The sequence below is a fragment of the Canis lupus genome, chromosome 24, assembly GCF_003254725.2.
Source record: "Canis lupus dingo isolate Sandy chromosome 24, ASM325472v2, whole genome shotgun sequence".
Lineage (NCBI taxonomy): Eukaryota > Metazoa > Chordata > Mammalia > Carnivora > Canidae > Canis > Canis lupus.
Genome location: NC_064266.1, coordinates 14,692,915 through 14,720,220, shown reverse-complemented (window position 1 = coordinate 14,720,220; position 27,306 = coordinate 14,692,915). Strand labels below are relative to the sequence as shown.

Sequence of the window (27,306 nt, the reverse complement as noted above, 5' to 3'; positions counted from 1 at the left end):
TGGGATGGAGTCCCACATTGGGCTCCCTGCTCAGTGGGGAGTCTGCTTCTTCCTCTGTCCCTCACTCTCCTCAGTGCCTTCTCTCTCTCTCTCTCTCTCTCTCACTCACTCATTCTCTCTCTCAAATAAATAAATAAAATCTTTAAAAACAACAACAACAACAACAAAATTCCAGAGTGTCTGGAGTAAGTCTAAAAATAGTTCAAAAAAAGAAATATTTAAAACTTAACTTTAGTATTATAAAAGAAATTTGCATAAATGGAGAGAGAGCAAAACCATGTTGATGTGTGGGACAAGGACAAAAATGGTAATTTTGTTGATAAGACCCTCTGCACTCAATGACTTGAATCACTTATCTGGGCTGAAAAATGTTCTAAATGGTTCTTTAGTGCTAACCATTAAAACAAAATAAAGAAACAGAAAATCCTTAGGGGAAAGAGAAACCATGGGAAAATGTAAGTAATACTTTCCCCCATAATTTTAATTAGAATATAATTTCTTCCTGGCTATGTAGATCATTTAACATGATAGTGTCCTGAAAAACTTAGGCATTTTCACTCAAGTTGTAGCTTTCTGGATGCTGATTATCAGTGAGGCTATCCCAAGATACAGACCTGGTGCTTCGCAGTATGGAATACCATTGACTGTGGTTCAAAGGATGAATATTTGTGGAATTCACAAAATATTTTTGAAAAGGCTTTCATTCCTCTACTCAGAAACCTATCCACATCTGGCATTGAAGACTGCAAAGATTAATTCTGCAAGCCCAGAAAGTAGAACAGTTTTCAAGTGCTTTTAATAAAAGATATGGAAAGCCAAAAGGAAGAGGATAATTTGGGAAGAGAAGCATGACCAAAAGCCATGACCAAAAGCCATGAAAATCTTCTATGGTGTTACGAACTGAAAAGTTTATGTCCCTCCCAAACTCATAGATTGACATCCTCAACCCCAAAGTGATGGTTTTAGGAGGTAGGGCCTTTGGGAAATAATTATGCCATGAAGTCAGAATTCCCATAAATGGGATTAGTGTCATTATAAAATGAACCCTAGAGAGCTCTCTTATCCTCTTTCCAGCACTGGGAGATACAATAAGAAGTTGGCAGTCTTCATACTGTAGGAGGGCACTTGCCAGTACCTGACCGTGCTGGCACCCTGATCTGAACTTTCAGTCTCCAGAACCATGAGAATAAATTTTTGTTGTAGCAGCCTGAGCTAAGAAATATGGGGTCTCACCTGCTTATTCTCTCAGAGGCTGTCAAGAAATTGGCATCTGCATAGAAATACATATTTCTTTTCTTTGGATCTTCCTTATCTTTGTATCCATACGTTCTGCATAAAGCAAAGGATTTACCATGGATGGAGACTGTTAGCTTGGAAGGACTCTGCTATAATATCAAAATGTTGTCAGCCATTTGTTCTCTACTAATCTTTGCCTTCAGTTTATTATAAATCTTAAACTCTAAAACTACCTACAGCCTAATTACTGTGATCACAAGAAACTTTTAGAATGGTACTATATAACTTACAAAGCATTCTTGTGTGTGTGCACATGTGTGTATAGTTAATTTGATTCATAAATACAAAGTCTTTGGAGTTATGAAGTACCAAGGAGGGACAGTAAGACATTGAAATAATGACACAATCCTTGTTTTCAAAGGATTTGTTCATTGAAGTAGGACAGGCAAGTACTGTCATTCAGTGTCTTTGGTAGGGATTTCTTCTCTCTCAACTGAACTGGTTTCTCCAGTTACATTTGCACTACCTACACCCTTCACCCGCTGTTGCTGAGATTTGCTTCTCCAAGGGTTCCTACCTCAGTTCTCTCTTCTGGCCCACATCCTATATGTGGATTTGTGTGTGTGTGACTCACTTTTCTTTTCCTAGGATGAAATGTTAGTATTGCCCAGGTCCTTAGAGAAATTTTTCATGATCCAGTATTACAAAAGCTAGTCATATCAAAGATTTATCTATTTTTGTTTTAAATCCATGATAAGGTATGTTGATGGTTGGAAAAGAGGTGGTTGTTAATGTCTTGACTTGGGCCTCTGTACTTCAGATTCCTCAAATATGGATGCATGTAATATTACTTCCTATGGATGTTGTCAGGATCCTAGAAGTATCCACTAGGTGTTTAAAATAGTTCATGGTTTGTAAAAAGTGTGTGCAAATGATCACAATTATTGTAGACCATAAGAGACCAAACTCAGCACTGAGTGTCATAGGTTGAATAGGTCAGCTGGAATGTCAGCTTCATATTGAAAGGAAGAAAAAAGCATCGGGTCTAATGACCCTTACAAGTAGCAGTCACTCCCAATTACAGAAGCACAGGTCATGAGGACAGAATTTAAGAAACACAAATAACAGAATGAGCTTATCTCCCACTTCATTGGTACTAGGACTTAGATGTCTGATGGCATATCTTTAACTATGAAGCATACTGTTACACACACTAACCTTCAAACACTAATACAGAATTCATGACTTACCAACCTTATTCATGCCTGAAGGCTTTCCACAGACAATCTTGTTCCTTCCATAGAAATTCCAGGAATATATTTTCAAAGCAGGGGTCTCTGCTAATCATTTTATGGTGTCTAGACTATAATCTCTAAAATAAAATAAAACATCTTGGGCTTAAATGTCAGCTCTCACACAAATGTTCTCTTCATGTTCCAATGACAGGTTAATACACCTTGTCCCATCAGATAATACACAACTACTATAGGAATAAATGTGTGGATTCCCAAGGAGAAGCTGAGAGCAAGGACATAAGGGGTTGTATAATAATAGGAAGTGTACAAGATGCCTTAAAAACAGATCATTGAAGAAAATTATCTTTAGGATGACAGAAATTACCTTATATTGTAATATGCCATCCTTATGTGTCTTGTTCTTTTCCCTCAAATTCATGATGGTAGTGATGCTAAGCATGGAGTATTCTCCTCCAAAAAATGCATGATAATATATCCAAAATGGCAGGTCACTCATGTAGGGAAGTAGATTTAACAAGAAAACTATTTTCTTTTTGGTTTGATGGCCACTTCTATATATCACAATGCTAACATAATTTTTTTGTTTGTGTGCAGTTAAAGAAACTCAGAGAGTCTCAGAAAGTCTTACAAATTTAATGAGTATATTTGTAAAATGTACATATTGGGACAATCTTTTATGGGAATGAGGACTAGTCAAAAAGTGACCCCGTATGAATTTGAAAAAAAAAAAAAAAAAAACGGACTTTGGGAAGTTACTCACATACGTGATCAGGACCAAGGAGAGGACACAACAAAACCAAGGCCATAAAACATTTTTCTTATTTCCAGGACTACACAGAAGCCTTCATTTTTATGTAAGTGAGCTCTCTAAGAACCAGCATATATTTCCTTTTTTATTTACCTTTTTCTCTTTCACTTGTCAGCCTTCCCTGATTTTATCTCATTATAATTATTCTGGCTCATTGAGGGGAAAAAAGATCTTTTGAAAAAACTCGTCTGATATATATACTTAAATTACCAAAATGCTGTATTTGAGGTTAGGCATTCTATAAAAGATGTAAATTTTTTTGGAAACAACATTTTAGAATTAGGGGACAACATAAAGAGGACAAAATAACAGATTTGAGGTGTGCATTTGATGAGACAGGCATACCCCACACATTTTCAGAGATGAGGCTTTGCCTGTACACCAGCTTTAAAAAGGCTCACTATATGCTAGAAATCAGGACAGAGAATGTGATTACAAGAACAACAGACAAAAGGCAGTGGGTTTGTAATATCAAGGTCCTTATCTGAGAGAGGAAAAAATTAAATTTGAAATCGCATATCATACTGCTGTTGCATCATTGGTAATACTTATGTATGATTAGTAGTCATAGGTAAACTATAGGAGTAATAATGAATAGGTTTCCTGAATTAAAAAATGAATTATTGCTATTGCAGTTTTAATAGCTAATGACATTTCTGATTCCAAACTGAACATAAATAATGCTTAGGATATCACCAGCTGAACTAGAGATATAATATTTTTAAATATTTTTAAATTTTTGTGTGATATTTTCTGAAGAGAAAATAATTTTATCAATACATTATATAGGTATAAATATTAATGTTTACATTATATTATAATTATTCATAATATAATATTTATGCCAATTAAACCATGTTCATGCTTTAGTCATTCCTCAAGGATAAGGAATTGGGAGTCATAATTGGTAGCTACAGAAGGAACTAGAGCCTGAAGGGGCATTTTCAAGGTAACTTGTCTATTCACATTGAAATGGATTTTGGGGGAAATGAACTGTGAACAAACCATTCATTCATTGGAAAATCATTGGGATTTACATCATCCTATGAACCAGATGCTCTGTCCTCCCCTAATCAAACTATATAAAGAAAAACACAAGAGGAATCTCTCAGAGACCTTTGGGCAAAAACCCATTGGTTCCACCTTGAATGCGACTGCTGTAAACCTCCTGAGATATTGTCAGTCTTCCAGAGACATATTTAATCTCTACCCAAGATTTTACCTGACTTTACTCTGACTTTCTAGGAAATACTCTTATTTTACTCTTTGAACAAGACAATACATCTCAGATAATATATTATCAAGGGGCTCAGATTCACAAATTTCTTTAATACTTTGGTCACAAAGCTGTATGTCAAGGAGCAACATTGCTTTTTTATGAGACTATTCTTTATCTTGCCTCAGGGATTTATTCTGTATATACTACGTGTCCAAGGAATTCACTGATTTTTCCCTAAGTTTATTATCTATTTTTTATTTTAATTCCAGTATGGTTAACATACAGTGTTCTATTAGCTTTAGTTGTACAATATAGTGATTCGACAATTCTATACATTACTCTGTGCTCTTCATGATAAATGTACTCTTAATCCTTTTGAACTATTTCACTGATCCCTCTACCCACCTCCCTTTCTGGTAATCATCAGTTTGTTCTCTGTACTTAACAATCTGATTATTTGGTTTGCCTCTTTTTTCTTCATTTTTTCCCCTTAAATTCCACATATCAGTGAAGTCACATGGCATTTGTCTTTCTCTGATTGACTTATTTCACTTAGCATTATACTCTCTAGCTCCACCGATGTCATGGCAAATGGCAAGAACTTGGTCTTTTTTACAGCTGAATAATATTCTGTTGTGTCTATATACCACATCTTCTGTATCCATTCATCTATCAATCAACACTTGAGCTACTTCCATAATTTGGCAATGTAAACAATGCTGCAATAAACATAATAGTGCATATATCTTTTTGAATTAGTGTTTTTGTATTCTTGGAATAAATCCCCAGTAGTGCAATTACTGAATCACATGGTAGTTTCTATTTTTAACTTTTTGAGGAACCTCTCTATATTCCACAAGGACTGCACCAGTTTGCATTCCCACCAACAGTACATGAAGGTTCCTTTTTCTCCACATCCTTACCAACACTTGTTGTTTCTCATGTTTTTCATTTTACCATTTGACAAGTGTGAAGTGATGCCTCATTGTAGCTTTGATTTGCATATCCCTGATGAGTGATGTTGAGCATCTTTTTTGTGTCTGTTTGCCATCTGTATGTCTTCTGTGGAGAAATGTCTATTTATGTCCTCTGCCCATTTTCTATTTTTTAATTTTTTTCAAAGATTTTATTTATGTACTTCTGTATATATGTATTATTTATTTATTTATTTGAGAGACAGAGGGAGAGATAAGGTGAGAGAGAGCATGAGCAGGGAGAGAGGCAGAGGGAGAAGCCGACTCCCCACTGAGTGGGAAGCCTGATGTGAGGCTTGCTTTTGGGACTCCGGGATCATGACCTGAGCTGAAGGCAGACACTTAACTGACTGAGCCACCCTGGCACCCCCTCTTCCCATTTTTTAATTGAATTGGGTTTTTTGGATGTTGAGCTGTGTAAGTTCTTTATACAGTTGGATACTAAACTTTTACTGGATATGTCATTTTAAAATATCATCTCCCATTTAGTCAGTTGTCTTTTAGTTTTGCTGATTGTTCCCTATGCTGTGAAGAAGCATTTTATTTTGATGTAGTCCCAGTAGTTTATTTTTGCTTTTATTTCCCTTACCTCAGAAGACTTATCTAGAAAGATGTTACTATAGCTGATATCAGAGAAATTACTGTCTATGCTCTTTCTAAGATTTTTAATGTTTCAGGTCTCATATTTAGGTCTTTAATCCATTTGGAGTTTATTTTTGTGTATGGTGTAAGAAAGTGGTCCAGTTTCATTCTTTTGAATGTAGCTCTCCAGTTTACTCAACATCATTTGTAAGGAGACTATTTCTCCCATCAAATATTCTTGCCTTGTTTCTTGAAGATTAAAGACCTTATAACCTTGGGTTTATTTGTGGGCTGTCTGTTCTGTTCTATTCATTTTTGTGTCTATTTTTGTGCCAATACTGTACCGTATTGATTACAATGGCTTGGCAGTATATCTTTAACTCTAAGATTGTGATACCACCAGTTTTGTTTCTCCTTTTCAAGAATACTTTGGCTATTTAGGTCTTTTGTGGTTCCATACAAATGTTAGGATTATTTATTCTAGGTATTAGTATTTGTTCTAGGTATTAGTATTTTGATAGAGATTGCATTAAATCAATGGTATGGATATTTTAATGATATTTGTTCTTCTAATCCATGGGCATGGAATATCTTTCCATTTGTTTGTGTTGTCTTCAGTTTCTTTCATTAGTGTTTATAGTTTTCAGAGTACATGGTTTTCACCTCCTTAGTGAAGTTTGTTCCTAAGTATTTTATTATTTTAGGTGCAATTATAAGTGAGACTGTTTTTCTTATTTCTCTTTCTGCTGCTTTATTATTAGGGTATGGAAATGCAATGGATTTCTGCATATTGATTTTTGTATCCTGCAACCTTACTGAATTTGTTATCAGTTCTAGTAAGTTTTTGGTGGAGTCATTTGGATTTTCTATACATGGTATCATGTCACTGCAAATAGTGAAAGTTTTACTTCTTCCTTACCAATATGGATGCCTTCTTTTTTTGTTGATTGCTGTGGCTAGAACTTCCAGTACTGTTGAATAAAAATAGTGAGAGTGGACATCTTTGTCTTGTTCCTGATCTTAGGGAGAAAGCCTTTGGTTTTTCACCATTAAGTATTATGCTAGCTGTGAGTTTTTCACATATGGCCTTTTCATATTGAATATATTTGAAGGTTTTTATCATGACCAAATGTACTTTGGCTAATACTTTTTCTACATCTATTGAAATCATCATATGGTTTTTATCCCTTCTCTTGTTGAGGTGATGCATTATGTTAATTGACTGAATACTGAACCACTTTTGCATCCCTGGAATAAATTGTGCTTGATTGCGGTGAATCATTCTTTTAATGTATTGTTGGATTCAGTTTGCTATTATTTTATTAAGGATTTTTGCACCTATATTCCTCAGAGATATTGCCCAGTTGTCTTTTTTTGTAGTGTTTGTGTCTTGTTTCAATATCAAGGTAATGCTGGTCTCATAGGATGAATTTGGAAGCTTTCCTCCTCCTTCTGTTTTTTGGGATAGTTTGAGAAGAATAGGTTTTAACTCTTTAAATGTTAGGTAGAATTTGCCTGTGAAGCTGTCTGGTCTTGGACTTTTTTGGGGGGAGGTTTTTTTATTACTGATTCAATTTCATTGCTGGTAATTGGTCTGTTCAAATTTTCTATTTCTTTTTGTTTCAATTTTGGGAAGTTATATGTTTCTAGAAATTTATTAGTTTCTTCTAGGTTGTCCAATTTGTTGGCATATAATTTGTCATAATATTCTCTTACAATCTCTTGTGTTACTGTGGTGTTTGTTGTTATTTATCTTCTTTCATTTCTGATTTTGTTTATTTGACTCTCTCTCTCTCTCTCTTTATGAACCTGGCCAAAGGCTTATCACTTTTGTGGATCTTTCCAAAGCACCAATTCCTGGTTTCATTGATCTATTGTTTTTTTGTTTTTTGGTTTTTTTTAGTTTCTATTTCATTTCTTCCTGCTCTAATTTTTGTTATTTCCTTCTTTCTACTGGTTTTTGTTGTTGTTGTTGTTGTCCTTCTTCTTCTTTCTCTACCTCATTTAGATATAAGTTTAGGTTGTGTTGGTGATTCTTTTTCTGCTTCCTTAGGCAGGACTGTGTTGCTATAAATTTCCCTCTTAGAACAGTTTTGCTGCATTCCAAAAAAATTGGACCATTGTATTTTCATTTGCATTTTTCTCTATGTATTTTTAATTTCCTCTTTAATTTCTTGGTTGACCCATTCATTGTTTAGTTGCATATTATTTAACTTCCATGTATTTGTGTTCTTTCCAGATTTTTTCTTGTGGTTGATTTCTAGTTTCACAGCACTATGGTCAGAAATGATGCATAGTATGATTTCGATCTTTTTTAATTTGTTGAGATTTGTTTTGTGGCCTAATATGTGGTCTCATGTGTACTTGAAAATAATGAATATTCTGCTGTTTTAGGATGGAATGATCTGAACATATCTGCTAGATCCCTCTGGTCCAATGTGTCATTCAACAGCCTTTGATGTAAGTGGGCTGTTAAAGTCCCCTACTATTACTGTATTACTATTGATTACTTTCTTTATGTTTGTTATTAACAGCTTTATGTATTTGGGTGCTCCCATGAGTGCATAAACATTCACAGTTGTTACATCTTCTTGTTGGATTATTCTCTTTATGAAAGATATAGTGTCCTTCTTTGTCTTTTGATACAGTCTTTGTCTTTGTTTTAAAGTCTATTTTGTCTTATTGCTACCCTGGATTTCTTTTCACATGCATATGCTTGATAAATTCTTTTCCATCCCTTCACTTTCAATCTTCATGTGTCTCTAGGTTTAAAATTAGTTTCTTGTAGGCATCATATAGATGGGTCTTTCTTTTTTTATCCACTCTGTCATTCTATGTATTTTGATTGGAGCATTTAGTCCATTCATAATCAAGGTAATTATTGGTAGGTATGTACTTCTTGCATTTTTTTACTTGTTTTATGGTTGTTTTTTGTAGTTCTTCTCTGTTCCTCTCTTTTTTTTGCTCTCTTCTCTCATTGTTTGTTGGCCTTCTTTAGTGATATACTTGGATTCCTTTCTCTTTTATTTTTGCATATCTATTACTCTTTTTTGACTGTGGTTACTGTTTTTTGTGTGTATATATATGTGTGTGTTTTATATATATATATAAAACAACTTATACTTATAGCAGTCTATACTAAGTTGATGGTGGCTTAAGTCTGAACCCATTCTTTACTCTTCCCAACCTGATGTTTTAGGTATGATACACTATACCCTATATTTTTTAAATCCCTTTACTGATTTTTATAGATATACTTAATTTTACTGCTCTTGTGCTTCATACTTTTCTTACTCCTACTTATGATCTTTCCTTTCCACTCAGAACCCTTTTACAGGACTGGCTTAGTGGTCATGAATTCCTTTAATTTTTGTCTGGGAGATTCTTTATCTCTCCTTCTATTCTGAATGCTGGCCTTGATGGATAGAGTATTCCTGGCTGTGGGAATTTTTTTCTTTCAACACTTTAAATGTATCATGCCACTTTCTTTTAGCCTGCTAAATTTCTGCTGAAAATTCAGCTAATAGCCTTATGGTGTTTCTTTTATATGAAACTTTTCTTTTCTCTTGCTACTTTTAAAATTCTCACTTTATCATTGTTTTAGTTCCATTTTAATTACTGTGTATTTTGGTGTGGACCTCCTTGGGTTGATTTTGTGGGAGGCTCTCTGTGCCTCCTGGATCTGGATTTCTGTTTCCTTCCATAGATTAGGGAAGTTTTCAGCTAGTGTTTCTCCAAGTAAATTTTTTGCCCCTTTCTCTCTTTTCTTTTTCTGGGATCTCTATAATGCAAATATTATTATACTTGGTGGTGTCACTGAGTTCCCTAAGTCTATTTTCATTTCTTATTATTTTTTTCCCCTCTCTTTTATTCTGCTTGATTGCTTTCCATTAGTCTGTCCTCTGTGTCACACTGATCTGTTCTTTTGCTTCCACTAGTCTATTATTTATCCCATTTAGTGTATTTTTAGTTTCAGTTATTGAGTTCTTCATGTCTTATTGGTTATTTTCTATGCTTTATATCTCTTTGTTAAGGATGTTACTGAAGTCCTCCACTCTTTTCTTGAGTCTAATGAGTATCTCTATGAACATTACTTTAAATTCTTTGTCAGGCATATTATTTATCTCCATTTCATTTAGCTCTCTTGCTGTGATTTTGTCCTTTTTTTTCCCCTTTGGGACATATTCCTCTGTCTCTCATTTTATCTAACTCTCTTTTTCTGTTTATCTGTATTAGGAAAGTCAGCTCCATCTCTAGCTCTTGAAAGTAGTAGCCTTATGAAGAAGATGCTCTGCAATGCCCTGCAATTTGATATTCCCTGTTCATAGAACCTAGTGTGTCAGGAGTATCTCCTATGTGTGTTGCCTGTGCCCTGATGTTGTGGCTCAGCCACTTTTTCATTCAATCCAGTCCTTTGCAATGGCTCTCTTTGATTATTGTGGGCAGAGTTTGGTCCCTTTGTTGTTAGTGAGCCAGTCTGGGTCCACCTTGGTCTTGAGTTGAGTCAGACCAGGATTTGCCAGAGATGCAGTAGCACTGAACTGCAGGGCAGTTTCCCTGTGTTGTCCACTGAGAAGCTTTCCTTGATGGGCAGGGCTTGGAATCAGACCAAATGTCTGCCCCCAGTCAACTGCTGTGGCCACAGTCTAACTGATATGTGGTTATCTTCTCCTCTCCCTTGAGGTCTGGCTGGAGGGGACATGCCTGCAGGAGAACATGAGGGCAGGGCACAGTGTTAGCAAGCTAATTGGAGAGTTTTGACACTGCACTGGTTCCTGCCAGTATCTCTATGCAGGGCAAGAGAGAGAAATGGTGTCCACCACTAGAAGTCTCCTTATGATCCATGCTCCCCAGCACATGCTCTGAGATTAGAAAGCAAATATCCCTTTTGTATACCTCAGGCATTTTTCAAACTGCTGCTTCTATGCTCTATCTCAGCAGGGCTTTTTCTTGTACTGTCTCTTTGAGAGCAGGACTCTAGTTTCCTTTCACTGTCCTGGCTCACCCAGAATTGAGCCCACTAACTTTTAAAGATCTAGGTGCTAAGAACTACTGACTATAAAAACTCACAAAATTCAATCCTTCTGGTTTTCAAAGCTGGATGTTATGGGGATTTCTCTTTCCTGTACAGGTTTCCTTGCCAGGGGTGTCTGGCATGAAAGTCTGTTTCTCTCCCTTCTCCTTGACTGAGGTGTCCCTCCTTCTCCTGGACAGTCCTACAGTCCATTTATCTCCTAACCACTTCTCCACCTTTCCTACCCTCTTCTTCTTCTCTATATTTGGCTGTGGAGAGTCTGTTATGGCAGTTTTGGTGTAGTTTTCTGGGTTACTTCACTGCTGTGTGTATTATCTAGTTGTATTCATGGGACAGAGTGAACTTAAGGTCTTCCTACTCTGCCCTCTTCCCCAGAAGTCTGAGGACTTCACTGTTTTAGAATTATCAGGGACAAAGAAACTTTGAGTTGGAAAGAACTATATATACTTCAGTTCAATTTAGTTAAACAAACAATTACTGTGTATCACTTGTATGCCAGAAAAACCTTCTAGGTTCTTGGGATGTGGGAGTAATCAAGCAGACATGATCCATCATAGATTTTAAAATGTACGTTAACTTAAATACTATGTTCTTCCACATTCTCATTTCTTACAGGGAAAACTAGAGTTCAGAGAGCTTAATAACTATCTTTTTATAATTTTCTATCATCAAGTGCTTTTATTGGGTATCATTAGGAAATAATTGTCTCAAATAGGAAAGAAGAGCAGAAATCAAAACTGTAAATCAGAAATCCAGATATACTTGAGTGGTAAAGCATGAAACCACAACCTGTTTCCAGCCCTTATCTCTTGCAGCTTTACTTTCTCATCTAGAAAACTGGTATAATAAAGCTTGATCTCTCTATATTTTTCACAGTGCTGTTGAAGGAATATCATCATGAGCAGTTGATAAAGCTATTTGATTTCTTAGATCACAGGTAATTTATATAATTTTAATGAAGAAATAGTAACTATTATTTTACCATGTTTAGTGAACACAAGATTGCATTTTTTTTCAATCCAGATTAATTTAGCACATAGGATATAGTTTATAACTTCCCATTCTCTCCACAGAGTAAGCAAGCAATTATTTAAATGTTATTGAAAAGTTTTCCTTGAGGGTAAAATAAAGTGCTTTGCAATTCATCAGTATTTTTATATTTCACAGAATGAATGGCATGTTAAAATTAATTCTTACAGTGTATGCTCTAAAAGTACAAAGATTTGGGAATTGATTTAAATAAGAAATGAGAAATATGGTACGGGAAAGGAGGGGAAAGGCAGCATAATGGACATATGTGGACAACCATAAACTTTTAAATGAGACTTGATATATTAATGTCTGATGATAAAAATCCTCTTGTAGCGGTGCACAGATAGCAGGTATCTTTGGTACCAAGACATGTAGTACATGTGACTCTAGACCTGAAAGTAACTAGGAAGACTTAATGATGTCTGGTGCTTCAGACAAGTGCCTCTGACTAAAATTTCCTTACATTTAGAATTAAGATAGCCATGCAGAATTTCTTTGTAACTTCATTGTTCTGTCAGAGGTTGATTTTTACTATAGCTGAGATCATCAGTTCAGCTCTTTTCTTCATTCATAAATGGTGATAATAGAAGAAGAAGCAAGTACCTGCTTTCCATCCCAGGTTAGATCAATTCTGTTCTCTGTCACTGTCTTCATCATCCTTCACAGAGTGTGAAGGGATACTCTTCCTTATCATTACTGGCCATAGGCTTATGCTCTTAGGTAGCATAATAAAACTTCCTTATTCTAATTTTTACTACAAATTTGTATGAAACAGGCATAACAATTGACTTCTTTCTTTATGATTGTGGAAACTAAGTCAGAGCAATTGCTTGACATCTTTTTTTTATTTTTTAAAGATTTATTTATTTATTCATGATAGACATAGAGAGAGGGAGAGAAAGAGAGAGAGAGAGAGAGAGAGAAGGAGGCAGAGACACAGGCAGAGGGAGAAGCAGGCTCCATGCCAGGAGCCCGTCGTGGGACTCGATCCCAGGACTCCAGGATTGTGCCCCGGGGCCAAAGGCAGGCGCCAAACTGCCGAGCCACCCAGGGATCCCTGATTGCTTGACATCTTTAAGGTCATTCCTTCAGTTAGCAGTGGGTCTGATTTAGAACACATGGCTCTCTGTACCTATCTTAATGTTTATTGCTCTGAAATGGTAGTTCTCAGTGTGTGGTCCCATGCACCAGTAGCAGTAGCATCACCTTTGAGCTTGCTAGATCCCACCCTCTGGTAGGTAAGCTAAAGGCCTCAAAAAGATGTTTACATCCTAATCCCATGAACCTGTGATTATGTCACTTTACATGACAAAAGAGATTTTGCAGATGTAATGAAGTCAAGGCTTTTGAGATTGGAAGATGAATCTGGGTGATCTGAGTTGGTTCAGTGTAATCACAGGGGTCCAAATAAGAGGGAGACAGGAGGATTAGAGTAAGAGAAGGAGATATGACAGAAGCAGGGGTCAAAGTAATGCCAAAGATGCAGGTGGCCTCTAGGAAGCAGAATAGGCAAGGAAGCAGATATCCCCCTAAAGCCAACAGAAGGAATACAACCCTGCTGACCAATTTTGGATTCCTCACCTTCATAAACAGTAAGATAATTACTTGTGTTGCTCTAAGCCACTAAATTTAAGGTAATATCTTATAAAAGAAATTACTACACAAGAGGGTGGGGCTCAACATCCTATGTTTTAACAAGCCTTACATGTAACACTGACACATGGCAAAGTCTGAGAACTGCTCTGTACCACTGAGTAATAATTTTAAAGTCCCAATAAGATTTATACTTCATTAGAAAGTGTTTTCCAATGGAATTGATCCATGGAATTAAAAAAAAACAAAAGTCGAAAGGGAATTCTGAAAAGGCTCAAGGGCAGTCAGAAGAGACAAGAGACTAGGAGCCCACCTACCAAATAGAGAACATAGAGAGCAAATAGAGAAACAATTCCCATAGATGTGGAGGTGAAGAACTTTGTGCATGCAGTGTAGTGGTGAGGTATGCAAGAAATGGACTGACTGAGGACAGCTAATCTCTACTGAGTGATATGACCCTGCAGATTTGCTTGTGGATCTTTGTTTCATTGTCTGAGAAACAAATGAAACCAAGCTCATGGCTTTTAAGATCTCCAATAGTCAAATAATTACTATTTCTTAACTTGAAATCCATGGAAAGAGGCCTGGAGACACAGATGACTGTAAGTAATGAATGTAAGTAATAAACCAAAATAATAATGGCAGAAACTGTTACTTAGTCATCAATAGAAACCACAGATATTTTTCTATTACATTACAGTTATTGCAGATGTCTCTTAATATCATTTACACTCATCACTACTTTAAAATTATGGTAGTAATTAGATGTACCACTGGATCCTTATTATACAATGTTGATAATACAAAAATATGTTACTTTATCACAAACTTATCTTTTTACATTTATATAACTGTAGTCCAAAAACTTGCTTTTTAGTTATATATGCATGTGTATGTATTTGTATATGTATATACCTATTATATACATTGTATATGATACATTTAGAATCCTTTCCTAAGAAAAATTTTATAGGCTCCACCAGACTGCCGAAAAGACTCACTGTAAGAAAACTAATGACAAATCCTTGATATCATGTGTGCCTCATAATGTGATATGATATAAATAAGACAGGAATCCTTCTAACACACTTATAAATAATGAAACAGAAAAAAAGGAAAGTAAAATATCATTTAATGTCACATAAATTGGACTACATACGTAAGCCTAGGGCCTTAGATTTCTTTTATGTTTTCCCACACATCTGCCTTTGACACGAGGTGCCAAACTGGTATCATTTCTCCCTAGTCGCATATCTTTAAAGTCCTACTTTGCTTTTGGATTATACTGATCTATAATCTCAAAAACTTGAGGAATACATTCTAAATGCCTTAGAACCAGGCTTTTCCAAATTTCTGTTCTTCCTCCGTTGCACTGGCTTCAAAGTCAATTAATGGTTTGGATAATCCCACAGAATAAGTTTACCTCTCAGCTAAGGACCAGGGAGAAAGGGAAATAGCAAACTCTGACATACGCAATACAATTGAAAAGAAGGCTTTGAAATAGGATACAGTCCTCTGAATAGCTTCCCAGAGTGTATTTGTTCCTATCATACTATATGGTTTGAGGGGACTTTGAAGTCCACATTCAAAACTGCAACTGTTTGAATGTGGTGCAACAAGATATTCTATGAAATTAGGGTAGATGGATGCATTAGCCTCATGGATACCCAGTGATAGATGAACCATGCATGCTTGGGAGTTCAGAGTTAGTTCAAATGATCCTCCAAAATGTTATCTGTTCATCCAGAATTTATCCAAATGATCTGAATTTCTTCACCATCCAAAATCCAGCTGACACTCATGTGAGGATTTACTTTCCCATGAGATCTCCCTTTCTATCCTCAGCCAGAAATACTCCACACACTTTCTCAAGGTCATACAGCTGACAGATCCCAAATGGACTGGAAAACGAAAACAGACAAAAAAGTAAATAGAAATAAATTCAATGTGGAATCTGGTTATGGAGAATTAACTTTCTACGTGAATACTGCAGGTCTTTGCGTATTATGCTTTGTTAACCTTCATAAGGAATGCTACAAGTGTGATTGCTTTAATGTGCTAGTACTGGACAATAATAAAACTTTTCTCATTCTTGTTGCCTTGTCCAAAATCTAGATTCTACCATGAAACAGCAAAATGGGAGAGATAGAGAGGTAAGAAGAAAGAACTGCAGAAGTGATTAAGGCCTAAGGATGTAAATCTAGAAGGAATGATTCAAAGAACAAGGACTATTCATCACAGAGAAGAAAAAAACTGAGAGTAGCTGGGTAACATGATACAGTAAAATAAATGAAATAAAACAAAGATGAAAAAATATCCCAGACAAGGATAGAGATCAACTTTGGTTCATTTACGCTGAGATCAAAAACCAAAGGAAAACATTGTAGCTGCTCTGAGAAAAATACTGATTTTCAGCTTGTTCAATTTCAAGGTGAATTACTATGGGAAAGTGTATAGCCTCCTCTCTGAAATCTTGATTGAAATATTATTCTCTATCTAACATCATTCCAATGTCTCCGTCTTGATTTAAGAAGAGGGACAAGAAGAGCTTTTCAAGGTCTTTTCCTATTAGTGAATCCTGACGTTCTCTGTGTTATCCTATAATAAGAATAAATGGAATTATCAAGAGACTTTACTTATAGAAATTATCATGTTCAAAGAAGTACTCTATTGAGAAATCATGATATATAATGGGTGTCCCCATTAGTGATGGCTGAAAACTTTTGCACCAGGAAAGGGGCATAATGGCCCCCAAATCATTTACTGAAGTAGTGCATAACTTTAGTTTTAACATAAAATGGAACATACCTTCCATATTCCCGTGTATTGAGAGACTTTAAAATGTCATTGGAGATGTGATACAGCAATGATAGTTAATGTTCAGTTGTTCCCCAAATATCTATGAGCTTTTTATATTTCATAGTCTTGTTGCTCTTTCGTGGGACTGTGTGGCTGATTCTGATTCCCATAGGGAGGAGAAAAAACTATGAGGAATTTTGTATCCTTTGAGTAAATACCTAGTGCAATTGCTAGATGGTAGGGTAGTTCTATTTTTAACTTTTTGAGGAAATTTCATATTGTTTTCCACAGTGGCTGTACCAATTTGCATTCTCACTAACAGTGTAAGAAGGTTCTATTTTCTCTGCATCCTCCCCAACACCTGTTGTTTCCTGTGTTGTTAATTTACCCTGGTGTTTATAGCAGCATTATCAACAATAGCCAAATTATGGAAAGAGCCCAAATGTTCATCCACTTGTGAAAGGATAAAGAAGAAATGGTATATATATATATATATATATATATATATATATATATATATATAACATTACTCAACCATAAAAAAGAAAAAAAAAGAATGAAATCTCACCATTTGAACAACATGAGTGGAGCTAAGGAATATTACACAAAGCAAAATAGTCAGAAAAAGACAAATACCATATGATTCCACTCATATGTGGAGTTTAAGAAACAAAACTAAAGAACATAGGAGGGTAAAAAAAGAGAGGCAAACCAAGAAATAGACTCTTAGCCATAGAGAACAAACTGATGGTTACTGGAAGGGAGGTGGGCAGGGAGGATGGGTTAAATAGGTGATGAGTATTAAGCCTCCTTAATACTTGTGAGGAGCACTGGGTGTTGTATGAATTACTAAATTCTACACCTGAAACTAATATTGCCCCGTAGGTTAACTAGCTGGAATTTAAATAAAACTTGGGAGAAAAAAGGGAAAAAAATAAAATTAAAAATAAATAAGTAAATAAAAATTCTTATCTAGCAGAGGTAATAACAACAACAACACTAACAATAATAACAATAACTATGAGGAAGCAACAGGTCTCATTTCCAGATCAAAATATAGAAGATGTGGTGTAATTTCTTAATGTGTCTACTACATACAGGGCCCATGCGGTAAGAAGATACCCCTTGAGAGAGGGATGCCCTATTGCATCAACTAATTGTCAGAGCTGCACTGTTCTTGGCAAGAACAATAAATGGAATTTGAAGAGTTAAGCATTGCCCACCTGTCCTAATAGTTAGAATAGTGCTTGAGATAATAGTAAAGATAAAATATGTCTACTGTACTCTCAGTTCTCACAATAGCCTCTTTTGAAAAACATCACAATGTTTTGGCTAAAGGCAAGGAGCTTCTGTTTTATCTATTGATTCATAGAAACTTGAAATCATCTATCAGTCATAGCCCTATATACTGATTACACCTAACATTGAGACTTTCTAATTTTTAAAAATTTAAAAAAAAATCACATGGCACATTTAAATACTTATGAGAAGGGGGTCCATATGAAAACACACACAAACATACACACATACTCTAACAGATTCCTAGATTTACATCTTAAATATTAAGGAAAAAATTATGCTATTCATACATTTTTAGCATTTTTTCTATTTATGTGTTGTATAAATCCATTTAGGCACAGAATCAGCATGGATGTGTGCACACACAAACATTAGTGATTCTATTACTTTATGTAACAAACATTTATAGACCTTACTATGGAATTAAAAGAATGGATTTGCCAGGGGTGGGGGACACGATGGAAAAATTATTTAAGCTCATTGAGCCTCATTTTTCTGGAATAAACAATATGTAGGGGATTGTGAAGCACTAAGATTCTGCTTAAACAAATTAACATGCACATAGAATTTTATAGAATAAACAAAGTATTCACCACTGCCATTTTACCTCTTTGCTTCTCACAATTTCTTGAGGTGGAGACCTTTATTTTCACTTTATAATAGATAAAATAAAGCTTGTATAGCAACAGGAAGATGAAATTAGAATTTAAACTTAGATCTCCATCCTTTTTTTATACTATACATCTACCAAGCACTAAAATGTTTCCTTATCCTGTCATCCGGATCCTGACAGAAGGTCATGGAGGGTTAAAATAGAGATAGGTAAATGGAGGTATGCTTAAATGGTGCTTAATGAATTGACTATTTGAGGTATACAGTGTGGTTAAGGGAGACCACAGGAATGATGAAGCACCCAGAAGCTTGAAAGAGCAAGAAAGACAACCATTAGATCTGAAGGGACAAAGGAGGAAAGCAGTCACAGGGACTCAGCAAAAACCTTTAGCTATAAAGAGGACCATCCTACATCACTTGAGGCCCTCAATAAGAGAATGACCACCACCAATTGGTGTTTTCTTCCCATTAAAGAGTTCTTGCTTGTGGATCCCATTGACCAAACCCAATTGAGGCCAGAAAGCAAAGAAAGTTGGCTTATTCTGTCTATTGAGGTCATGGACTAAGGGTGGAGAAGGACAGGAAGAGTTGACCTGAAAAGTCAAACAGAGACTATCTAGCCAATCACTTCTACAGATGGAGAAGCTACTTGGACACATCTGCATTGGAAAGAAATTTATAATACTGAAAGGCAGCCTTGAGGTGTAATTAAAAATGGAGTTGAGTCAGTGATAAACCATTTCCTAGGCAAAGGGTTTTCCCATATTGTTCAGAGACAGCTGGATGCCAAATAGAACACTTCTGAATGTGAGCAGGTGTGTGATCCTGGTGAGGATAAGGATATGAGTCAAGAAAAACAACTAAATAAAAGAAAATGATGAAGGAGGAGAGCTAAGGGATTGAAGCAGAGTTTGGAAGCATGATGTGGAAAAGACAGATGAGTGGTTACTGCCATCATGATAGAATGACTGCTGAAGGGAGGACCTAGTCAATAATCAATGCCAACAAGTTTTCTTTCATTGCTATTCACAGCTTTGTGGAAAAATAAGTCTGTATCTGTTAACCATAATGGGGCATCTGGCTTTTTAAACAGTAATGAATTCTGAGTGGATGAACTGAATGATAGAGGTGGGCAAAAATTCTATATTACTCACATTGGCTTTTCTCTTTTACTCTAATACAGCCTAAATTCCACTTTCATGAGGACATGATGAGATCAAAGATTTTGTTTTAAAAAGCAGAGGGGCGCCTGGATGGTTCAGTTGGTTAAGTGTCTGTCTATCTTTGGCTCAGGTCATGATCCTGGGGTCCTGGAATAGGTGTTGGCCTCCCTGCTTCTCCTTCTCCCTCTGCCCCTCTTCACCCACTCGTTCTCTCTTTATCTCAAATAAATAAATAAAATCTTTTTTTTTTTTTTTAAAGCAGAAACAAACTCATAAATTCAGAGAACAGACTGTTGGTTGCCAGAGGGGAGGTGGATGGAAGGATAGGCAAAATGAGTGACGAGGAGTGGGAAGTACAGGTTCCCAGTTATGGAAGGATTAAGTCACAGAGATGAAAGGTACAGCATAGGGAATATAGTCAGTAGTATTGTAACAGCCTTGTATGGTGACAGATGGTAGCTGCCTGTGTGGCAAGCATAACATAAGGTATATACTTGTCAAGTCACTGTGTTGTACACCTAAAACCAGTGTAGCATTATGTGTCAACTATACTTCAATTAGAAAAAAAAAAAACAGTGAGGGCAAAATGTCATTTCCTTTCCTCCTAGCAAAAAATTCTTGTTAGTGAAAGAGAAAAAGAAAGAAAGAGAAACTGAAAGAGATGGAGAGGATCCTTTAGCTAAACTCTGGGGATTATAAAGATGAGGACAAGCTTTGACTCAGTTGCACACCACCAGACTACAAGCTGAAAATCTGACAGAAGTTACATGATCAAACATTTAAGCACTTTCAGAACAGAATCAATTGAAACTAAGCCAGTATTTTAATTCAGGCTGGGGCTAGTTCTGAGTCCTTCGGCCTTTGTCTTTAAAAACTAACCACCTTCTTATACCTCTTTCTTACATCAAAAAAAAAAATCTTCCTATATTCTTGCAAGTTGCTCTGTGTTAGTTCAAATGTTATTCAAAACATTTACCTGTTAAAATGACTGTAATTTTGTCAGCCATTGCAAATCCCTCAAATTAACTAACACACATCATAGCTTCTCAGGAACACTGATGGGCATCCTCCCAGTAAGTGATCCTGGTGGCTTTACTTGTGGTTGCAATCCTCTTCTTCCTCCTCCTTCCCCTGTTTGTTTTCTTTTCTTGAGGTAAAACTCTCAGAAGGTAAAATTTCAAGAGTTTAGTTTGACCAAAGAACTTTACTTCTAGTGTCGATGTCTTCAGCCATCTTCTGAAAAGAGGAAAGTGTTTTGAATCATGGTGTACTCAGAAGAACTATGGATGGAAGAGTTAGAAAGGAAATGCTGAAAACAAACCCTATTTCCTAGTTTGGTTAGTGGTTTGTTGAATGATCTTAGCCTCTGCAAGGCAGACTTTAGGATCCATAAGTAAGATTCAGCCTTTAGGCACATTTGCTTAATATAATAGTGTTTTAAAAGAATTTCAACTAAGTCAGTTACTCTAAATCTTGGGCAGCTTCATATCAAACCTTCATTTCGAGCTTTTCTTGATAGGTTGGCTGAATTGGCAAAAGTAGGCCAGCATTCCTGATATGGAAACCCCAGAAGAGATTTAGGTTAATGCTGTACTTTCTAAATGAGGTGCATATACTCTGTTATTATAGTCCCAACTCTTCCATATTACTGGTCTTATTATTCTCAGGTTCAATTATATTTACTGCCTGATACCTGATGGCAATTAATTTTATCAAGAGTGATTAATCTGTTACAATGTGTGGTGTGTGGTGTATCATAATCACATACTTATATTATGGACATACTCATACTTCTAGGGAATCCATATAGGGTTCTGCATAGAGAATCCACAGGAGAATTCTTTAAAATTTCATTAAGACCTAAGTAAACAAATTATAGTGTTGCCCAACAATCTAAATGACCTACACAGGAAAATGCAGACATAGTGACCTAAATTATTGTTGTTGTTTTTTAATTTTAATTTTTGCTCACACTTGTTTGGTTTAATATAACACTGAAGTCATCTGAACATGGTGTTCCCTTTGAAATCAATGGATGATCCAAAGACAGATGAATTTATGGTGAAGCAGGCCAGTTTTTCCCTGTGTAAGCAGTATTACCAAATATTGCTTTCTGTTCCCAAATAATTGCTACCCAATTAAGCATCAGGCTGACAATAGCATTTGGCTGTCATTTGCTTTCCAGAATCATCTGGCACTGTGTTTGTTCATTGTGTCTGGGTGTTCCTGTCACCCTGACATCAAGGCCAGCCCTAAAGTTGCACAATGCAAATTGAGGAAGTAAAAGAACCTCTACTTAAATTAATCCATTCAGATTTCTCCTTAACAATTCTGGTTATTTGTCAGGATTTTCCATGGCCAGGATCTCTTTGCTTTGACTTTACCACTGGCCAGGATTGTATGACTGCCCTGTAAAAGAAATTTAGTTTTTCTATCAATATCTGCCTTATATAGGCTGTTAAGAGTTTTTAATTTTTTTTTATTCCATGGGCCCACGCCATTGGTTAAAGTCTATATAACTATCTCAGAATAATTTTTTTAAATGAGTAAAATAAAGTACACAGAGTTACAAAGGAAACAATTTTATTGAAATATAGTCATCAAGATATTAAAATGTGATATATATGCTTATTTATGAATTCATTGAATATAAGCATTTTAAATATATTATCATTATCATCATAGTTTCACGGTCTGGGTGAACTTAAATGATATTCAAAGATATTTGCAACAACCTTCCTATAGTATAACAGAATCAAGTGTCCTCTTGATATGCACTTTGCTGCCTATGTTAATAGTTGAAGAATATGCTTAAATTTCAGTTAGACCTAGTGAAAATAAAGTTGTAATTTTTTTTCCATTCAGGTCCATAGAACCCTTGAATTCTTTTCACAGACCCTTTGGAGGTCCACAGAACCTGGGTTAAGAATAGTCCAGTCTAGGCTAATGCTATAGAAATTAAACACCTCTGCTATACCAGTTCACTTTGGTGGTAATAGAAGATGGCTGGGGGATAATTTTGGAAAACAGCTCAATCTACCGAGCCATTCAAGGGATTAAACTTATATTAGGTATATTAAACTATATTACTAAACTATAATGCAGAGCATCATGTTATCTAAGCAAAGACAAAGAACTACTTAAACTTACCATTTCCCAGTTAGTTGATGGATCTTCCTTCCACTGAGCTAGCTAGTGTCTTAGTCTCAAAGAAATAGTCAGAAACCTGCTTTTCTAAATAGGACTCCCTAATGGACTTAAAGAATAAGTGTAGACCTAGGGACAGAATGAACAAGGCTCCATCTGTCCAGCAAACAGTCCGCACGTATTCACAAATGGATGACACATTGTTGTGATATTGATGTGCAACAGTGCTCTTTGCCTGATTTGGGAAACAAGTAATTCCAGAAAGGAACTGTAGTTGGTCATTCGCTCTAGCATTGGTTCCCTAACAGAGAGTCGCCATATGTGAGCTTTCTCATGCCTGAGCTACTACTTGACAAATCATGACAGAGATGGGATGAGGTGAAGAGACAGACAGAACCCTGGTAGGAGAGCAGTAATTTTTATTATGCTTATGCCCATACAAATAAATTGTACACTATTTAAGAGCCCATGGAAGAATTAGAAACTTACCCTTTATGGAAAAGAGGAAACCTAAATAGGTGTTTTTGAATAAGATCCTCTTAAACAACATTTTTAGAACAGTTATTCACCATATCGCAGCATTCAATAAATGTTTATTTTTGTTTTCAATAATAACAACAACTTGTTAAAATGCTGTCCAACCAATCTGAAAGCTGAGCAGAGGAGGAAGGGGATGCTTGTCATTGCCTTCTCTCCTTTCCAGCCACCACAAATATTATGCTCTTGCTATTTTGTTTAACTTGGGCCTAATTCACTTCATAGAGTAACAGGGAGGGAGAGTTGGGTCCATTAAGAATAAACTTCAAAAACCCTCTGGCTTTGGGGCTTTCTTGTGTTATTCTACCCCAAACCCAGAGGATATGAAAGATGGGAAGATTAGCAAGGGTTTTGCCCTGGCTGTTCTTTTACTGAATGGCTTCAGAAATGCCAATTGAAATAATTATCAAGCCATTATGATGATTTGCATTAAAAATGGTAACTTAAGCAAGCAGTCCCGGTGCTTGGAGGAGGGCAGTTGGGGGGTAGCATATAATGTTATAAAAGGCCCATTGAAGCCATACTAGCTTTCTGGCTTTAGGAGGATTACTGCACAGTAGTTCACAAAAAGGTTATTCTTCAAGCTCTATTTATACTCACAGTACTTACAGTGCATGCTCCCAGCGCACCCATTCCTGGTATTGATTTGTGCCTGTGCCCAAATTATCATCTGGCACAGACAAGGCAATGGCTTCTGGAGATGATGATGCAATGCTTGGAACAGGGCAGAACAAAGAAAGGGTCTCTTATCAACACTTCCTTTTGCTGCTTAAGTGAAAATACCAGAGTATTGGTACCATTTCCCACTCCCTGCTCCCACCCCCCCAACTGTCTCATTAAAGCCAATGGCTTACCCTTCAGAGTCTACTTACAAGTACGAGTCAGGATATTATAGGGTCTAATTCTCATCAAACTCACCGCTTTCCTCAGTGAGGGAAGTGGTTACCCTTATAAAAAATGTCATCTTCGTTTTGTAAATATCACAGACTCTAAAGGGTCTGGTGGGGGAGGGGAGACATAGAGTCTTATAACTGCCAACATGTAGACGGCAGTTCTGAAAGTTAGAGGTAGAGGGTGTACAGTCCATATTCAGGACCTTGTAGCCCCCGAAGCCATCTCACAGGTGTTAGGGTTCAAAACTGGCTACGGTAAAATATTATACCTTGGAATATTGAGTATTTTAAGCTGAAGGAATCTGAGAGATGGCATGTGCAGAAACGACTTTCTGACCTTCCCTGAAGCAGGTCCTCATGTAAGAAGTACCCTCCCTCTACCCAGAGGAAAGAGGCTTCCTTATCTCTGAAGAATAAGGGACACAGAGAGGAATCAGAATGAAGAGGCCTTGCTAAGCATCCCTGTTTACTACACTTAACACACACTCTTTGCCCTGTACTATGTCTTCCAGCTTTCCACTCTTCTTCAAACCTACCATAAAAGCATAGGTTTAATCATTTCCTCGTGTCTTCATTTCCTTATGAAGCTTCCCGTGTCATGTAAAACCTATATTAAATAAATTTGTCTGTTTTGATCCTATTAATCTGCCTTTGTCAGTTTAATTCTCAAACTGAGCCAGATACCCTACAAAGGTCAAGAACTTTCTCCTCCTCTACACAGGCCATGCTTTAAACATTTGCTGAAGGTGATCAAAGTTACACCATAGGGCAGTTTTACCAAATCATTACCACGGAGTTCTCAAGCTTCAGGTGCCCCAATTTGCCCAAGGAGGTGGATAACAATCCGGACTTGTGCACTCCATCCCCACATAATCTGATTCAACACATCTGTTCAGGACCCAGGAATCTGTACTTTTATTAAAGCATCAGAGTGCTTGTGGTACAGGTAGAAGAATGAATACCACCTTAAGAGTTAGCTGGAATACAATAATTTTTTAATCTTTCATGACAAACCAACAGAAAAATGTACAAATTGTAAAAGTCAGCTTAGTGAATTCTCGCAAAACAAACTCATCTGCCATCTAGCAACCTTACAAAGAAGGAGAATGTTAAGAGCACCTCAGAAGTCTACTTCATGCTCCTTTCTAGCCACTGCCCCCACCAAGGGTATCCTGACTTCTAATACCATAGATTCCTTTGACCTGTTTCAGAACTTTACATAAATGGAGCCATAAAAGACTTTTTAACATCTTCTTTTGTTCAACATCACATTTGTGAGGTTTATCCATAAGTTGAGTGTAGTTATAATTTATCACTTCTTGTCTTAAAAAAAAAAGATATTTTCTTAACATTTGCTTTTTGGTAGGCTGGTCTCATAGGTGCGAGCACTTCAGAGCTTTTTAAATTATTATTTTTAAATTTTTTGATATTGTTATTTTTTCTTCTAGTGAAGTCATTCAGTAGACCCCAGGTGCTGAACATTTAGTAGACCCCCTTGATATATCTCAAGTTGAATTTTTAGGCATTTATTGTTTGCTTTATTAAGTCTTCTGCTGAAACAAATACTTAAAACATGAAGTAGCGTAGAATAGACTTAAGGAAATAGGTGAGCATGAAGGAAATGTCGGTGTTTAAATGGTTGTTTTTGTTGGGCCGAGGGGACTGGGGAGTCCGAGGGAAACCTCTAAAATGGCTGATGGAAGGCCAACATTCAGTACACCTACCCACCCCCTTCTCCTTTCAAGTAAAGTAATAATCCCGAAACTTAGCAGGTTTAGGAAACCTGTGACCCTTGTTGCCCTAGCCAACCGGGAAAAACAAGACTCAGAAGAAGACTGAAACCTGAAAACACCACCAAATAAGGAAACCTCACCCCATAGCTCCTTACCAACCCTCCCGCCAAAAACTCCTTATAAACCTCCTATAACCTGCCTGGGTGCGCCTCCCCCGCCCCCCGCGACTTCCCCGCTGTCTCCCTCCCCTGTGGGCCCCGAACCTCACCGAGAGCGTGTTCCATTAAAAACCTGTTTCGCCCAACTTTTGCCTGGCTCTCTCTATTTCATTTCACTACCGATCGGATTAAACCTGACAGTTTTTAAGTTCATACATGAGATTGCTCTATGGAAAGTGTCTCTTCATGGAGATTAAATTCTGAGTGGCTTTGGATAGCAGTTCTCAAAAGATAGGGACTGCTCCTGGGCCCTAGAGCACCGTGTGTGTGCTCTTCCATATGACCTAGACTTACGAGTTTCATTCCCTGAAAACAAGATGATCCAGGGATGATCTGCTATATAAGCCCCAGCTTACCATTTTATATGACAATTTCTCCTCTAATACAGAAGAACCCTTTTCTAGCAAGTTAGGTGTATTTGATAACCATACTAATGCTTGAGGCGCCAGTCGTGCTGAGCAGCTTCTCCAAGTGCCCATAGGGCCTCTGAACTGTAGTACATGCTGTGGCACATCCTGATTCTGGGTGCAATGTTCTTTAGGTTGATTTTCCTATGAAATTTCTGAGAATGGACTGGGAGTTCCCATTAATCAAGTGCTTGGTTCTCCTCATCACTGTTCTTTGTTTGAAAGTATATTATAAACCAGATCCCCCTATCTAATATTTTATAATTAGTTTTGGTATTAAGGCCTTCCAGGGTAGTACACACAGGTTGAAAGAGAGGAAGACGAAAAAGGTCTAATGATCAAAATCATAATTCCAAGATCATACATACTAGAATACATGGTAAGTGGATCATTTTATATTATTATGAAATTTATGTTCAGTTAGAAATATGTTATATACCAGATAGACCTTAAGTTTCTTAGACTTTTTCAGCCCTTTTCTGGATGTTGATGTCTAATATCCATTCAGTAATTGCACCAAAACACTGAAGATGAGCCAGTGTACCTTGTGAATACATGTACATGTTGGGTGCCAAGGACAGATCCCCTTGTCAGACTCAAATGATATTTTTCTTCAATGGTTTGGGCTTTCATGATGATCCTCTGTCATAGTCCACATTCTCCCAGGAACAGTCTTGAGCCAAATGATTTATTTAATGAAGAGCTTCCAGGAGAAACCAGTAAGGGTTTAAGGGGAAAAGAACAGGGAAGGAGAAGAAGCCAA

General features: G+C 36.6%; 2 long non-coding RNA genes across 29 annotated transcripts in view; one reads left to right on the top strand and one right to left on the bottom strand.

Moving 5' to 3' along the window:
- The window catches only part of LOC112673616 (uncharacterized), a 208,325-nt gene extending 191,967 nt beyond the window's left edge, over nt 1-16,358 (top strand). For 2 of the 3 annotated variants that reach the window (XR_003144945.3, XR_004808818.2), the window contains exon 5: nt 15,851-16,358. This is a non-coding gene — a long non-coding RNA (uncharacterized LOC112673616). Of the gene's footprint in view, nt 1-11,986; nt 12,048-15,850 lie in introns of all 3 variants that reach the window. The other variant, XR_004808817.2, reaches the window with a different exon arrangement.
- Nucleotides 1-24,347, bottom strand: part of LOC112673615 (uncharacterized) — a 297,501-nt gene extending 273,154 nt beyond the window's left edge. For 7 of the 26 annotated variants that reach the window (XR_007405559.1, XR_003144937.3, XR_004808815.2 and 4 more), the window contains exons 1-4: nt 24,165-24,331; nt 23,902-24,006; nt 20,585-20,844; nt 2,491-2,608 (exon numbers count right to left, since the gene is read on the bottom strand). This is a non-coding gene — a long non-coding RNA (uncharacterized LOC112673615). Of the gene's footprint in view, nt 1-2,486; nt 2,609-14,845; nt 15,637-20,584; nt 20,845-23,901; nt 24,007-24,164 lie in introns of those variants that run through there. The other 19 variants (XR_007405549.1, XR_007405557.1, XR_003144940.3 and 16 more) reach the window with 12 other exon arrangements.
- Nucleotides 24,348-27,306: the final 2,959 nt, after the last annotated feature.